This window comes from Mus pahari, chromosome 13 (genome assembly GCF_900095145.1).
Source record: "Mus pahari chromosome 13, PAHARI_EIJ_v1.1, whole genome shotgun sequence".
In the NCBI taxonomy this organism is placed as follows: Eukaryota; Metazoa; Chordata; class Mammalia; order Rodentia; family Muridae; genus Mus; species Mus pahari.
The window spans coordinates 1608916-1623687 of record NC_034602.1 but is presented as its reverse complement, the minus strand read 5'-3'; the positions used below and the strand labels follow the sequence as shown (position 1 = coordinate 1623687).

Sequence of the window (14772 nt, the reverse complement as noted above, 5' to 3'; positions counted from 1 at the left end):
TATGTGTGTGTGTGTGTGTGTATGTGTGAAACCTAATATATGAAGTATATGGAAGTTGTCCTTTCAGTTTTGGTAAAGAGTTGTGTTGGAATTTTGATGGGGATTGCATTGAATCTGTAGATTGCTTTTGGTAGCAAGACCATTTTTATTATCTTAATCCTAGTAGTCCATGAGTATGATAGATCTTTCCATCATCTGATATCATCTTCAAATTCTTTCTTCACCGTCTTAAATATTTTGTCATACAGGTATACACTTGCTTATCATACACTTTCATGGTTGGAATTATCCCCAAGACACTCTTTAAAGCCCATTGTAAATTATATGTTTCCCTGCTTTCTTACTCAGTCTGCATTTGTACTGGTGTGTGTGTGTGTGTGTGTGTGTGTGTCTCTGTATGTGTATGTGTGTGTATTAATTTTGTGTCCTGCTACTTTGCAAAGGGTTTATCAGCTGTAGGGTTTTTCTGACATTTTTTGAATAACTGTATACATTTATATTCACTATAAATAAAGATACTTGACTTCTTCCTTTCCTATTTGTATCCCCTCAATCTCATTTAGTTGTCTTATTGCTCTACCTAAGATTTCAAGGACTACATGGAATAGTATGGAAAGAGTGGATAACCATGTCTCATTCTTAATTATTATTATTTTTAGGTAAATGGTATATAGTCTGCATATTAGTTCTTTAGAGTCACACAGAACTAATGGAATGAATCTCTTGAAGTAGAAAATTAAGGGTTCTTTGGAAAGCCAGTTGGATGTTGTTTTGCTGGGGTAAACATGTGAAGGAATGGTTCATTAAAGTGGAAACAGGTGTTAAAGGCTAAGGCAGACTCATGAAGGAATGTTTTGCTGAAGCAGACACAGGAGAGAGGATGCTCTACTAAAGCAAGCATGTGAAAGGACACACAATAAAAGATTCTTTGCTAAGGACATGCATGTATTGGTCCACCTTACACTGCATAGCTGAGCTGCATTTGTTAGGATGCCATAGAGAGAAATGCACCAAGGACTTGGGCTTATTGGATCCACATGCTGAGACACAGCCTGTGCTGAGGCAAGACACGTGGAGGACATGTGATGTTTGGAGGGTATAAATAGGACTCCACAGACCGGGCAGTGGTGGTGCACACCTTTAATCCCAGCACTTGGGAGGCAGAGGCAGGCAGATTTCTGAGTTCGAGGCCAGCCTGGTCTACAGAGTGAGTTCCAGGACAGCCAGGGCTATACAGAGAAAGCCTGTCTCGAAAAACCAAAAAATAAAATAAAATTAAAAAAAAAAAAAAAAGGACTCCATGGAGGAGTATCGGAGACAGAGCTTGGCTTGCTGGTACAAGCTAGTAGTACAATGCTTGTGGATCTCGCATCTTTTCTTCCCTGAGAGAGGCACAGCCAAAAACTTCACCCGGTGTTCCTGTTGGTCCCTCCTGATGACTTAAGCCAAGGCTCAGGCTTGGGTGTCTATCCTAGGTCGTGTCACTGCTGTTGCTAACCTGACTCCACTGAACTGGACTGCTTGGCATGTATCTGTGAGGCGTTTGTGAGTGTCAAGCTGCTGCTGTCTGCTAACCTGTGAACTGAACTGCTGGTTTCCAGACAACACGGTTGGGAATTGCTCAAAAGAACGTTTTTAAACATGTCCACTTCCCCCTTTATCCTTTCTTTTCTACTCTCTCTGGTAGGTGGTGGGTTACAAGGAAGTTTAAAGCTTTTAAGAACCATCATTAAAAATAAGATTTGAAAAAATTAAAGTTACAATCTCTCTCTCCATATATATATATATATATATATATATATATATATATATATATATATGGAATTTATTAGAATGACTTACAGGCTGCAGTCCAACTAATCCAGTGAATGGAAAGTCCACGAATTTAGTAATTTCTTTTTTTTTTTTAATTAGGAAAGAATTTTATTTTAAGTGTCACCTTAAATTGCAAGGATGTCTATTAAACATCACAATTAAACATCCTAAAAGAGAAGCCACATTGTCATATGCCCACCTATCCCCAACATCTCAAACCCACCCTTGCTCACTGTCTATATCCCCCTTTTTTTTTCTTTTTTCTTTTTTCTTTTTTCTTTTTTCTTTTTTCTTTTTTCTTTTTTCTTTTTTCTTTTTTCTTTTTATTAAACAAGAGAAAGTAGACAGATACATGTCGGTAAATGCTAACTGTCTGAATTCACATAGAGACACAGTGTAATCTCTGAGCCCAATATACAGAGAAAAGAAAAAAAGCTAGAATTCTATGAACACAGCGGCCTAGTGCCCTCCAGCAGCGCCAGGGGAACTGGGAGCCTTTTCTTTTTTCCCACAGAGCATGGTGGTGGTGGTGAATCCACAAATTTTTGAGCCAAGAAAGGATAAAAATGAATTTAAAACAGAAATGCAGAGATTCTTTTCCTGTTTTGTTTTGCTCAAGATATTTTCCCCCAAATTAATTGAGAACTAAGATGTTGAGACCTCTAAACAGGGCGACTATGCACAGGGTGACTGAGCACAGGGTGACTCAGCACAGAGGAACAGGGAGGAAAGGACTGCAACTTGCTCCCAGGGACTGGAGAAAATTAAAAAAGAAAAAGAAAATAAAAACAGTTGGAATCCATCAATCTTCTGTGCTAGTCATCCTTGCCTTCATCCTCCTCTCCTTCATCATCATCTTCTTCTTCACCTTCATCCTCATCTCCTTCATCAATATCTTCCAACCCCTCCTCCTCTTTGTTGTAGTCATCATCATCTTCTGCCTCTCCTTCCTCTTCCATATCGGGAACCAAATAGTACTGCAAGGGCTTTGGCCAAATGTCATCCTTGATGACCTCTCCTAACTCGTCAGCACCTGCGTCAGAGTGGTCAGTAAACCAGACAAAGAAGCTCTCTGGCTCTTCGAGCTGCCTCTTCCTGCGGGCCTTATCCTGTATTTGACTTGAGCGTTTTGTCAAATCCTTTCCAGATTTCCATTTGATTTTGGTGGACTTTGAAGATGAGTCACCACTCTCATTCAGATGAAATTCTTTGGAGAGAACTTTATTTTCAAAGTAAGGATTTTCATCAAAATAAAAATCCATTCTGTATTTAATGTCTTCAAATTCTGTCACTTCAACTCTGGTCAAATAATGCAGAGCCTCCTCATCCTCCCCAAACAGTGCAGACACTTGTGGATGGTTGACAAATGTTGTTGCTCAAAAATTTGGGATTTTGGAGATCAATTCTGACCTCTTCTGAAAAAATGGCTGGCAGAGTTTGTTATATTTTTTGTTCTACTTTCAAATTGTCCTCACTGGCTTGTTCATTAAGTCTATTTCATTTTGTACTTCATCAATATGTTCAATCGCTTCTTGTTATTTTTCTCCCTTCAGCAGGCCGGGAGAGGCCGACTTGTCCTCCAGCTTCAGGGCAGCAGCTGGTCTGGGTTTCTTGGGTTGAGGCAGGATCACAGATTGCTGCTTCCGGGGCCATGGTGCTAGGGAGGTGGCCTGGAGACAGATCCCAGAGTCCTGATGTTCACAGGAGGAAGAAACTTGCAAGAACTCGAATTTAGTAATTTCTTAGTCCCACAAGGCTAGGTGCCTCAGTTGATCATCTGTATAAATTGGATTCCTGAAGAAGTAGGCTCCAATGCCAATGGAAAAATGAACTTGCTAGCAAGGCAAGGGCAAGCAGGTAAAAAAAACAAAACCTTCCTCTTTATGTCCTTACATAGGCTTCTGGCAGAAGGTATGGACCAGATTAAAGGTGTACCTTCCCACCTCAAGATCTGGGTCAAAAAAAATTTGTGTCTTCCTGCTGCAAGATCCAGATCACAGGTGTACCCTCCATTCCTGGATTATAGTTCATTCCAGATACAGCCAAGTTAACCTCCAGGAATAGCCATCCCCGACTGCAATACAGTTGCTGTCTGCATAGTACCACAGCAGAGCTTACCTCTAACTAACTGTAGTCACAAACTCATAGAACATCTATCTGTCCAGCCCTTCTACTCTTAAAATCTTCATTGAGAAATCTGATGTTATTCTAATGAGTTTATGGAGTGGAAATTTCCGGTTTCTTTGGAGACTCAGTTGTATCATATGATGTTTTTCTGGAAACTGTCTTATGATAGTATGTTTTGCTGAAGCAGATGTGGGGGGTGGTGTTTTGCTAACAACAAAGATGTGGTGTTTTCCTGGAAGCAGCCAGAAAAAAGGGCAGTGATATTTTGCTGGAGCAGATGCTTAAGAAAACACATGATTTTTGGGAACAGTATAAATATAACCCAAAAGACAATGGACAACACTATATGATATTGATTTGCTTTGCCACTCTTTGCTGGTCATGGTTGGGTTTTGCTGATGACACTGTGTGGTATTGGTTCACATTGTCATTCTTTGCTGGTTGTTCATTGTTTGCTATGACTTCATAGAGAAAAACTGCACCAAAGAACTTCTGGTGGTGTTCCTATGGCTTCTTGCTGCTTTTGCAAACTCAGGATTATTTGCAGAGCCTGAAGGTTCTTCCTTCTGGATTAAACTGCCATTGCTGGTTCATGAATGTTGTTTCTGAGTGGATCAAGGCACTGCTGCTGATTTTTGTAAAGTGAACTGCTGATATCCTGACAGTGCAGATTGGATTCTCTCCAAAGAACTGTTTCTAAACAGGTCCACATCCTCCTTTGTCCTGTTAACCTTTCTTTTCCACTACCTCTTGTGGGTGGTGGGCTAGAAGAGAGGATAAAGCATTTATTTACACTTATTAAGAAGGTTTGGAAAAATATAAGCCTGCAGGTTTGCCTTCATATGTTATTTGATCTTTTCCCCTTATAGCTCTCAATGTTCTTTCTTTGTTCTGTACATTTAGTGTTTGATTTTTATGTGCTGTGGGGGATTTCTTGTCCAATTTATTTGGAGTTCTGTATGTTCCTTGTACCTTGATAAGAACTGCCTTCTGTAGGTTAGAGAAATTTTCTTTCCTGATTTTGTTGAAACTATTTTCTTTGCCTTTAACCTACATTTATTCTCCTTGCTTTATTCTTACTATTCTCAGATTTTGTCCTTTCATAGTGTCCCAGATATTGTTCCTGAAATTTTTAGATTTAACATTTTCTTTGACTGGGATATCCCGTCTTGTCTGCAATGGCTGAGATTCTCTCTTTCATCGATGTGTACTATGGGTGAGACTTGCCTCAGAGGCTTTTGTTTGGATTCCTAAATTTTTCATTTCCAGTTTTACATCAGTTTGAGCTTTCTTTAGTGATTCTGTTTCTTCTGTCATGTCTTGAATTGTTCCCATCATTTCATCCATTTCTTTGTGTTTTGTGGATGTTATTAATGGATCCACTCATCTCATCTCTGACATCCTGAAGCATAATCACAATAGCTAACTTGAAGCCTGTGACTTGTGCTGCAGCTATGCTGTGTGTCTCAGAGCCTGTGTAACAGGGTTGCTGGATTCTGGTGGATGCATATTGTCTTGGATGCTAATGACTGTTTTATGGCACTGTCTAGAACGCTGAATTAGGGATGACTGTGGTTCTAGATGTTGACATCTGGTACTGTCTTTGTTGGGTGGGTATTTCTTTTTTTTAAATTAGATATTTTCTTTTTTTATTTAAACAAATTTTATTAGATAATTTTTTCATTTACATTTCCAATGCTATCCCAAAAGTCCCCTATACCCTCCCCTTGCCCTGCTCACCAACCCACCCATTCCCGCTTCCTGGCCCTGGCATTCCCCTGTACTGGGGCATTTAATCTTCCCAAGACCAAGGGCCTCTCCTCCCATTGATGGCCAACTAGGCCATACTCTGCTACATATGCACCTAGAGACACAGCTCTGGGCAGGGGGGAGGGGTTCTGGTTAGTTCATATTGTTGTTCCTCCTATAGGATTGCAGACCCCTTTAGCTATTTGGGTACTTTCTCTAGCTCCTTCATTNGGAAACCTGTGTTCCATCCAATAGATGACGGTGAGCATCCACTTCTGTATTTGCCAGGCACTGGCATAGCCTCACAAGAGATGACTATATCAGGATCCTGTCAGCAAACTCTTTCTGGCATATGCAATAGTTTCTGGGTTTTGTGGTTGTATATGGGATGGAGCCCAGGTGGGGCAGTCTCTAGATGGTCATTCCTTCTGTCTCAGCTCCAAACTTTGTCTCTATAACTCCTTCCATAGGTATTTTGTTCCCCATTCTAAGAAGGAATGAAGTATCCACACTTTGGTCTTCCTTCTTCTTGAATTTCATGTGTTTTGCAAATTTTATCTGTGAAATCCATTAGTTTCATAACTTCTGTTAGTTTCAATGTGTCTCTGTTTATTTTCTATTTCCAGAATCTGTCCATTGATGAGAGTGGGGTGTTGAAGTCTCCCAGTATTATTGTGTGCAGTGCAATGTGTGCTTTGAGCTTTACTATAGTTTCTTTAATGAATGTGGATGCCTTTGCATTTGGAGCATATTCAGAATTGAGAGTTCATCTTGAAAAATTTTACCTTTGATGAGTATGAAGTGCCCCTCCTTGTTTTTGCTTTGTTTTCTTTTGTTTTGTTTCTTGGAACCATTTGCTGAGAAAATTGTTTTCCATCCTTTTACACTGAGGTAGTGTCTGTCTTTGTCCTTAAGGTGGGTTTCCTGTATGCAGCAAAATGTTGGGTCCTGTTTCTGTATCCAGTCTGTTAGTCTATGTCTTTTTATTGGGGAATTGAGTCCATTGATATTAAGAGATATTAAAGAAAAGTAACCATTGCTTCCTGTTATTTTTGTTGTTAGAGTTGGGATTCTGTTCTTGTGGCTATCTTCTTTTAGGTTTGTTGAAGGATTACTTTCTTGCTTTTTCTAGGGTGTAGTTTCCGTCCTTGTGTTGATGTTTTCCCTTTATTATCCTTTGAAGGGCTGGATTCGTGGAAAGATATTTTATGAATTTGGTTTTGTCATGGAATACTTTGGTTTCTCCATCTATGATAATTGAGAGTTTTGCTGGGTATAGTAGCCTGGGCTAGCATTTGTGTTCACTTAGGGTCTGTAAAACATCTGTCCAGGATCTTCTGGCTTTCATAGTCTCTGGTGAGAAGTATGGTGTAATTCTAATAAGTCTGCCTTTATATGTTACTTGACCTTTTCCCCTTACTGCTTTTAATAATCTATCTTTATTTAGTGCATTTGTTGTTCTGATTATTATGTGTCAGAAGGAATTTCTTTTCTGGTCCAGTCTATTTGGGGTTCTGTAGGCTTCTTGTATGTTCATGGGCATCTCTTTCTTTAGGTTAGGGAAGTTTTCTTCTATAATTTTGTTGAAGGTATTTACTGGTCCTTTAAGTTAAAAAATCTTCATTCTCATCTATACCTTTTATCCTTAGGTTTGGTCTTCTCATTGTGTCCTGGATTTCCTGGATGCTTTGAGTTAGGATCTTTTTGCATTCTGCATTTTCTTTGATTGTTGTGTTCATGTCTTCTATGGGATCTTCTGTACCTGAGATTCTCTCTTCCATCTCTTGTATTCTCTTGCTGATGCTTGCATCTATGGTTTCTGATTTCTTTCCTAAGATTTCTATCTCCAGGGTTTTCTCTCTTTGGGTTTTCTTTATTGTTTCTACTTCCATTTTTAGATCTTGGATGGTTTTGTTCAATTTAATCACCTGTTTGGTTGTGTTTTCCTGTAATTCTTTAAGGGATTTTTGTGTTTCCTCTTTAAGTACTTTTACCTGTTTAGCAGTGTTCTCCTTTATTTCTTTAAATGAGTTATTAATGCCCTCCTTAATATCCTCTACCAGCATCATGAGATATGATTGTAAATCTGAATCTTGCTTTTCGGGTGTGGTGGGGTATCCAGAACTCACTGTGGTGGGAGTACTGGATTTCAATGATACCAAGTAGTCTTGGTTTCTGTTAGTAAGATTCTTACATTTGCCTTTCACCATCTGGTAATCTCTGGTGTTAGATGATCTAGCTGTCTCTGGCTGGAGCTTGTTCCTCCTGTGATTCTGTTAGCCTCTGTCAGCAGTCCTGGGAGTCCTGCTCTCTCCTGAGTCCCAGTGGTCACAGCACTCTCTGCAGGCAAACTCTCCTCTGGCAGGGAAGGTGCACAGAGGTCTGGAGCTCAGCTGTGCCTCCTGGCTGAGGATGAAGGCCTGAAGGGACCCTGTCAATGAAGCTCTGTTGCTTCTGTGGCCTGCACACTCTCCTGTGTGGACTGGTCTCTGAGAGACCTGGAATATAAGATGGTGTTTCATTTTTTGATTTCTGTTGTCCTTTTTTGAATTTTTATTTTTCATTGACTCTTTGTGTCCCTTTGTTGAGGTTTTTCAAGTAAAAGAACAAATAACAACAGATAGAGAGCATATCACATTTGGCATTCACAACATTCATCAGAAACTGACTAGTAAAGCTGAAGAAGTCTTGCAAAACACATGAAACTCAAGAAGAAGGAAGACCAAAGTGTGGATACTTCGTTCCTTCTTAGAATGGGGAACAAAATACCCATGGAAGGAGTTATAGAGACAAAGTTCAGAGCTGAGACGGAAGGAAGGACCATCCAGAGACTGCTCCATCCATGCATAACGAACCACCAAACCCAGACACTACTGCATATTTACAGCAAGATTTTGCTGACAGGACCCTGATATAGTTATCTCTTGTGAGGCTATGCCAGTGCCTGGCAAATACAGAAGTGGATGCTCACAGTAATCTATTGGATGGAACACAGGGTCCCCAATGGAGGAGCTAGAGAAAGTATCCAAATAGCTAAAGGGGTCTGCAACCCTATAGGAGGAACAACAATATGAACTAACCAGTACCCCTCCCCCTTGCCCAGAGCTGTGTTTCTAGTTGCATATGTAGCAGAGTATGGCCTAGTTGACCATCAATGGGAGGAGAGGCCCTTGGGAAGATTAAATGCCCCAGTACAGGGGAATGCCAGGGCCAGGAAGCAGGAGTGGGTAGGTTGGTGAGCAGGGCAGGGGAAGGGTATAGGGGACTTTCAGAGAGGAAACTAGGAAAGGGGATAGCATTTGAAATGTAAATGAAGAAAAATATCTAAAAAAACAAAAACAAAAACAAAACAGGAGTCAGATGAAGTTCCCAGTCGAGCTTTCTTACCATGGATAAGTTTCCATGGATGAAGTCTGGCTTCTTTTTTTTCTACCTTAGACATGATTTACTATTTTATTTATCTGTATATAAATGAGTGTTTTGTCTGCATGCATATATATTCATTTAAAGTATTTCTGGTGCCTAAGGAAGCCAGAAAATGGCGTGTTACTGGAGTAAGAGATGGTTTTGAGCCACCATATGGGTTTCTCTACTCACAGCAAATTCTATTATATGATATCTTCCTAGCCCTCTGCTCTAAGTACAGAATAAAGGATAGCCACATCTATTGGCAACAATCCGCATTCTACCCATTCTCAAAGACGCACTGCTTTTACTCTTGGGCTGCTTGGTCATTCTCTTCCTCCCTGTCACAGAGGATCCAGGCCATCTCCAGACAGGGACTTTTGGAGAACAGCTGGAGAAAGACAATGCATTATGAAATGGGAGGTAATGACCTCACTTCTAAAGTCAGCTTCTCAGTGAATTCAAGCCACTTGTGACAAATTGCTAAATATAATGTACATTACAACTATTCACTCATAAAAAGCATGAAGTTTTGTTATTTGTCTGAACACTGATAGAACTGAAAGTTGTTAACTGAAATGTGTGAAATATGAAAACTAAGTGCATCAAACAGTGGAATTGAGGTATTAGAGTGCTGGATGCAGTGGCTCATAACCTGTAATCTCCATTGGCAAGTGGAGGCTGGAGAATCAAGTCAAGGTCATCCTCAAACACACCGTAAGTTCAAGGCCAACCTAGGCTATGTGATGTTCTGTTTTAAATAGGCAAAACGATTGAATGCACAAACAAACAAACAAAAGAATATGGTTACTAGAGACTAGGGAGAGTGTGACAGCCAGGGAGAGATGGGAAGTTAATCCATAGGTACTCAGCTGCAGTGGGTAGTGATAAACTCTGCTGCTGTACTATTTAGTGGGTCACTATAATTCAGACTGCATACTTTTTTTTTGAAGAATAGATATTTATTTCTACTTTTCTTTTTTTATTAGATATTCTCTTCATTTACATTTCAATTGCTATCCCAAAAGTCCCCCATACCCTCCCCCCACCCTGCTATCCAACCCACCCACTCCTGCTTCCTGGCCCTGGCATTCCCCTGTACTGGGATATATGATCTTCCCAAGACCAAGGGCCTCTCTTCCCATTGATGGCCAACTAGGCCATCCTCTGCTACATATGCAACTAGAGACACAGCTCTGGGCAGTGGGGGAGGGGTACTGGTTAGTTCATATTGTTGTTCCTCCTATAGGGTTGCAGACCCCTTTAGCTCCTTGGGTCCTTTCTCAAGCTCCTTCATTAGGGGCCTTATGTTCCATCCAATAGATGACAGTGAGCATCCAGTTCTGTATTTGCCAGGCATTGGCATAGACTCACAAGAGAGAGCTATGTCAGGGTCCTGTCAGCAAAATATTTCTGGCATATGACTGCATACTTTTTATCTCAAAAAAAATAGATGAAAGTGTTCTGAATGTTAGTTTTGTCATAAAGAGGTGACTAGGTGTTGCAGGCACTACCCTCTCAGGGGTTAATGTATCTCTTACAAGAGTAGTTTAAGAGTAGTAAACTATAAAGACTAGTTACCATGGGAGCAGGTTGCTATAAAAAAAGATTTGGCTTCTAGACTAGCTTTGTTACACTCTCTTTTTCATGTGTACTCTCCCTTATGTATTGCTCCACCGTATTGGGATGCAGACAAAGGCCCTTGTGGTTGTTTGAATGAGACAACCCTCATTGTCTCTGACATTTGAATGCCAGTCCTGTTTGGGAAGCTGTAGGAGGTGGCCTTGCAAGAGGAAGTATGCTACTGAGGTAGACTCTTGGTTTTCCCAAGACTCATGCCATTTCACATTCTCAGCTTCCAGTTGGCAGTTTGAGATGTGAGCTCAGCTCAGCCACTGTTGTCTGCCCTGCTGCTACACTTTCCTACCACAATGATGATGGACTTTGATCCCTCTGGAACTGTAAGTCTCAAGTAAACCTTTCCTTCCTGAACCTTGTCAGTCATGGTGTTTTAGCATAGCAATAGGAAATTAGCTTAGACAGCCTCCATCAGAAGCTAGCCAGATATGGCATCCAAAACTCTGAAAGAGGACTCGGGAGGTAGCTCTGTTAGTAAAATGCTCTCCACATAAAGCATGATAAGCTGAGTTTAATCTCTTGAACTCAAGCAAAAATTCCCACACATGATGATGCATGTTTATGATCTTTGCACTGGAAGATGGAAAATCTGTTGGGGTGGGTATTAGTGCCTATTCAGTCTAGCATAATTGGTGAGCTTCAGGCCAAGGAGAGGCCCAGTTTCAAAGGAGGTTGCTAGCATTTCTGAGGGGGTTGTCTTTTCTGACCTCCACATGTGCATACATGTACAGACACATACATACATCCATACATACACACATACACACATAGGTTTTTTTAAAAAGTGAGCTAAATAACCCTTCTTTATGAAGTACTCAGTCTTGGATCTTTTGTTATAAAAACACAAGAGATTAAACTATTCACCAATGCTTTCTTTCTATAAATGTTCTCATTATCAAATATGCTGTATGGAGTATTTCCTGTTTGAACAAAGAAAGTCATTTATTAGCTCAACATCTCTCCTACTCAGTACCCCACTTGTCAGCTATACTTCAAAAGTTTGATATCAATCTATATTGATTTTTCCAATTTATCTTCTCTGATTCTCTCCTGAACCCAGTATTCATTCACAAAAAGAGCTTTGGTCAATGGCCTCCGTGTTTCTTCCTCACCTTCCCTGTCATGTAACCCATCCTCATCATCTGACAGTTCATCACTATTATTTGAGTAAGAACTTCCCCCATAGACTCACATATGTATACACTGTCTCCAGTTGGTGTAGCTGTATAGAAAGGTTATCTGAGCATTTCGGGTGGGGAGTCTTGCTGGAGGACATGTCACTGGAAATGGTCTTTGAGTGTCTTGGCCTACGTGTTCTCTCTCTCTCTCCCTCCCTCCCTCCCTCCCTCCTCTTCCCTCCCTCCCTTCCTAGTTCCTTCCTACCTTCCAGTGTGTGGATAAAAATGTGATTAACCAGGTTCCTGCCATCTTAAGTCCCTTGACAGTTGCCATGTCTTCCTGGCTATGTCTAACTCCATCCCTCTAGGACCATAAGCCAAAATGAACCCCTTGTAGTAGTTAAATAGTTTTGGCCTCCATAGAACCATGTGTTTGAATGCTTGGTCCAATTATTATTTTAATTATTACTAAATCAACTTAATGGTTTAAAATTAAATATATAAAGATTTTCGTTGGGGTGACCTCCGAGAACAAAAAAAAAAAAAAACCTCTGAGTGATTTTAACATAGGCCAACAAGTCAAAGTGACCTATTAGAAAGTGTGGCCTTGTTGGAATGGTGTGGGTCAACATGTCAAAGTGACCTATTAGAAAGTGTGGCCTTGTTGGAATGGTGTGGGTCAACATGTCAAAGTGACCTATTAGAAAGTGTGGCCTTGTTGGAATGGTGTGGGTCAACATGTCAAAGTGACCTATTAGAAAGTGTGGCCTTGTTGGAATGGTGTGGCTTGGGCTTTGAGGCCCGTGCTCAAGCTCTATCCAGCGCAGAGGAGACCCTTTGCTGGCTGCCCGCATAAGCCAGTCTCCTGCTGCTAACAGTGGATTAAGATGTAGAACTCTTGGCTCTTCCAGCATATTGTCTGCCTGGAGCTACCATGCTTCATATTGTAATGATAATGGGCTGAACCTCTGAACTTGTAAGCCAGCCCCAATTAAATGTTTACTTTTATAAGAATTACCTTGGTCATGATGTGCCTTTATAGCAATGGAAACCATAACTGAGACAACCCAACTTTCTCCTTTAAGTTGATTTTGTAAAGGTATTTTATCACAGTAATTGAAAAGTAACTAATACAGAGGAATACATCCTTTATCCCACTCTCTGTGCACATAGTACTCAGAGAGGACCTTCTGAGCATCCTGGTTTAAATAACCCAACTGACCTGAAGGGGGCTGCAACCCTGTAGGTGGAACAACAATATGAACTAACCAGTACCCCCTGAGCTTGTGTCTCTAGCTGCATATGTAGCAGAAGATGGCCTAATCAGCCATCACTGGGAATAGAGGCCTTGGTCTTGCAAACTTTATATGACCCGGTACAAGGGAAGGCCTGGGCCAAGTAGTGGGAGTGGGTGGGTAAGGGAGCAGGGAGGGGGGGNATAGGGAACTTCCGGGATAGCATTTGAAATGTAAATAAAGAAAATATCTAATAAAAAAAAGAAAAAAATTTTTAAAAAAATAAATAAATAACCCAACTGGCTTCTGCTTGGCACTGTTTGCCTTTCCCCCACCAGCAATACCTGATATTGATTTATATAACTTTATTTTAGGGATCATACCAGGATGTTTTCAAGTATGTATTATATGTATGTTGTGGCATACATACACCCCACACAAATAACAAAACAAAAAATTGAAATAGAGGAGGATGATCCAAGCTTATCCAAAGCATCCCTAAATTAAAAAATGATGGGAAGTGATCAAAGAATTGGAAGGTGGAGCCACAAAGATGAGAGTAAATATGAGTGTCTAAGAGCTGAGCAAAAGCCCAACCTCCCTGCTCAGAGCTCAAAGAATGGTTTTAAATGTAAATGTGCAACCAATGGATTCAACAAAGTAACATACAACTTCAGAGAACTGTTATGGAATGTTGGGACTTTTGTGCTAGTGTTTTAGAATCTTTAGAATAATATACCCATTATATACAAATTATGGTTTGAGTATTGCTAAATGCTGCTAATAATCTCAGGATTTAATTCTCTTTGTATTATTATAGTAGGTGGTAATGTTCTCCTTCAATAGTGATTCTATTTTCATCTCCCATTGCTTGGGATCACTTGCTGTTGTGCTTCACTGAGAACATCTCCAGGCAACCAAGAGCTACCCCACTAAAGTGTGTCCCCCGCCAGAAGGCAGCTCGAGCCCTCATCAAGTGGCTGACTGAGGGCAAGAATACTGAAGGCCTCTCGGCCTCCGTTTGGGACAACTCTGAAGGGTTGTTTCTACTCCAGAATGGTCCCACATGACTACTGAGGCCCCAGACTCAGCTTTCCTAATATGGCAACTACTTCCCTCAAAGAGGTAGAAGTTTGTAGACAACTTCTGCATTCAACTTTCTACTCAGAATATTTACCTATGGAGAGATTAAGCCCCAAACAATGTCCTACCAGAGGGGGCACTGTTCTTCACTGCATTTGTGACATTTGCAAAATAATTCTAGAGTATATTTCTTGTGGAACAACCAGGTCATCTGTTCTGAAGAAATTTCCATATTCTAGATTGGGCTGGTCCAGCTCTGTGTGCATTTCTTAACTGCTATTTTCTGTAATCTGGTAAAAGAGTAGCTTCATTAGAGCCATCTCAACCCATTAAGCCTGACACTCTGACATTCTCTTTTACTTTCTTTTTACCTTGTAAAATGTACAGATGACTGCCCTCCCAAAGATGCAACAAGCAGCTGAAAGATCAGATGCAGATATTTGTGCCCAACCAATGGACAGAAGCAGCTGACCACTGTTGTTGAATTAGGGAAGGCTGAAAGAAGCTGAGGAGAAGGGCGTTCCTGTAGGAAGACCAGCAGTCGCAATTAATCTGGAACCCCGAGATCTCTCAAATACTGGACCACCAAAGAGACAGCATAC

General features: G+C 40.7%; 1 pseudogene; it reads right to left on the bottom strand.

Moving 5' to 3' along the window:
- Positions 1 to 2630: 2630 nt before the first annotated feature.
- Positions 2631 to 5289, bottom strand: LOC110330828 (annotated as a pseudogene).
- Between the last annotated feature and the right edge of the window lie 9483 nt (positions 5290 to 14772).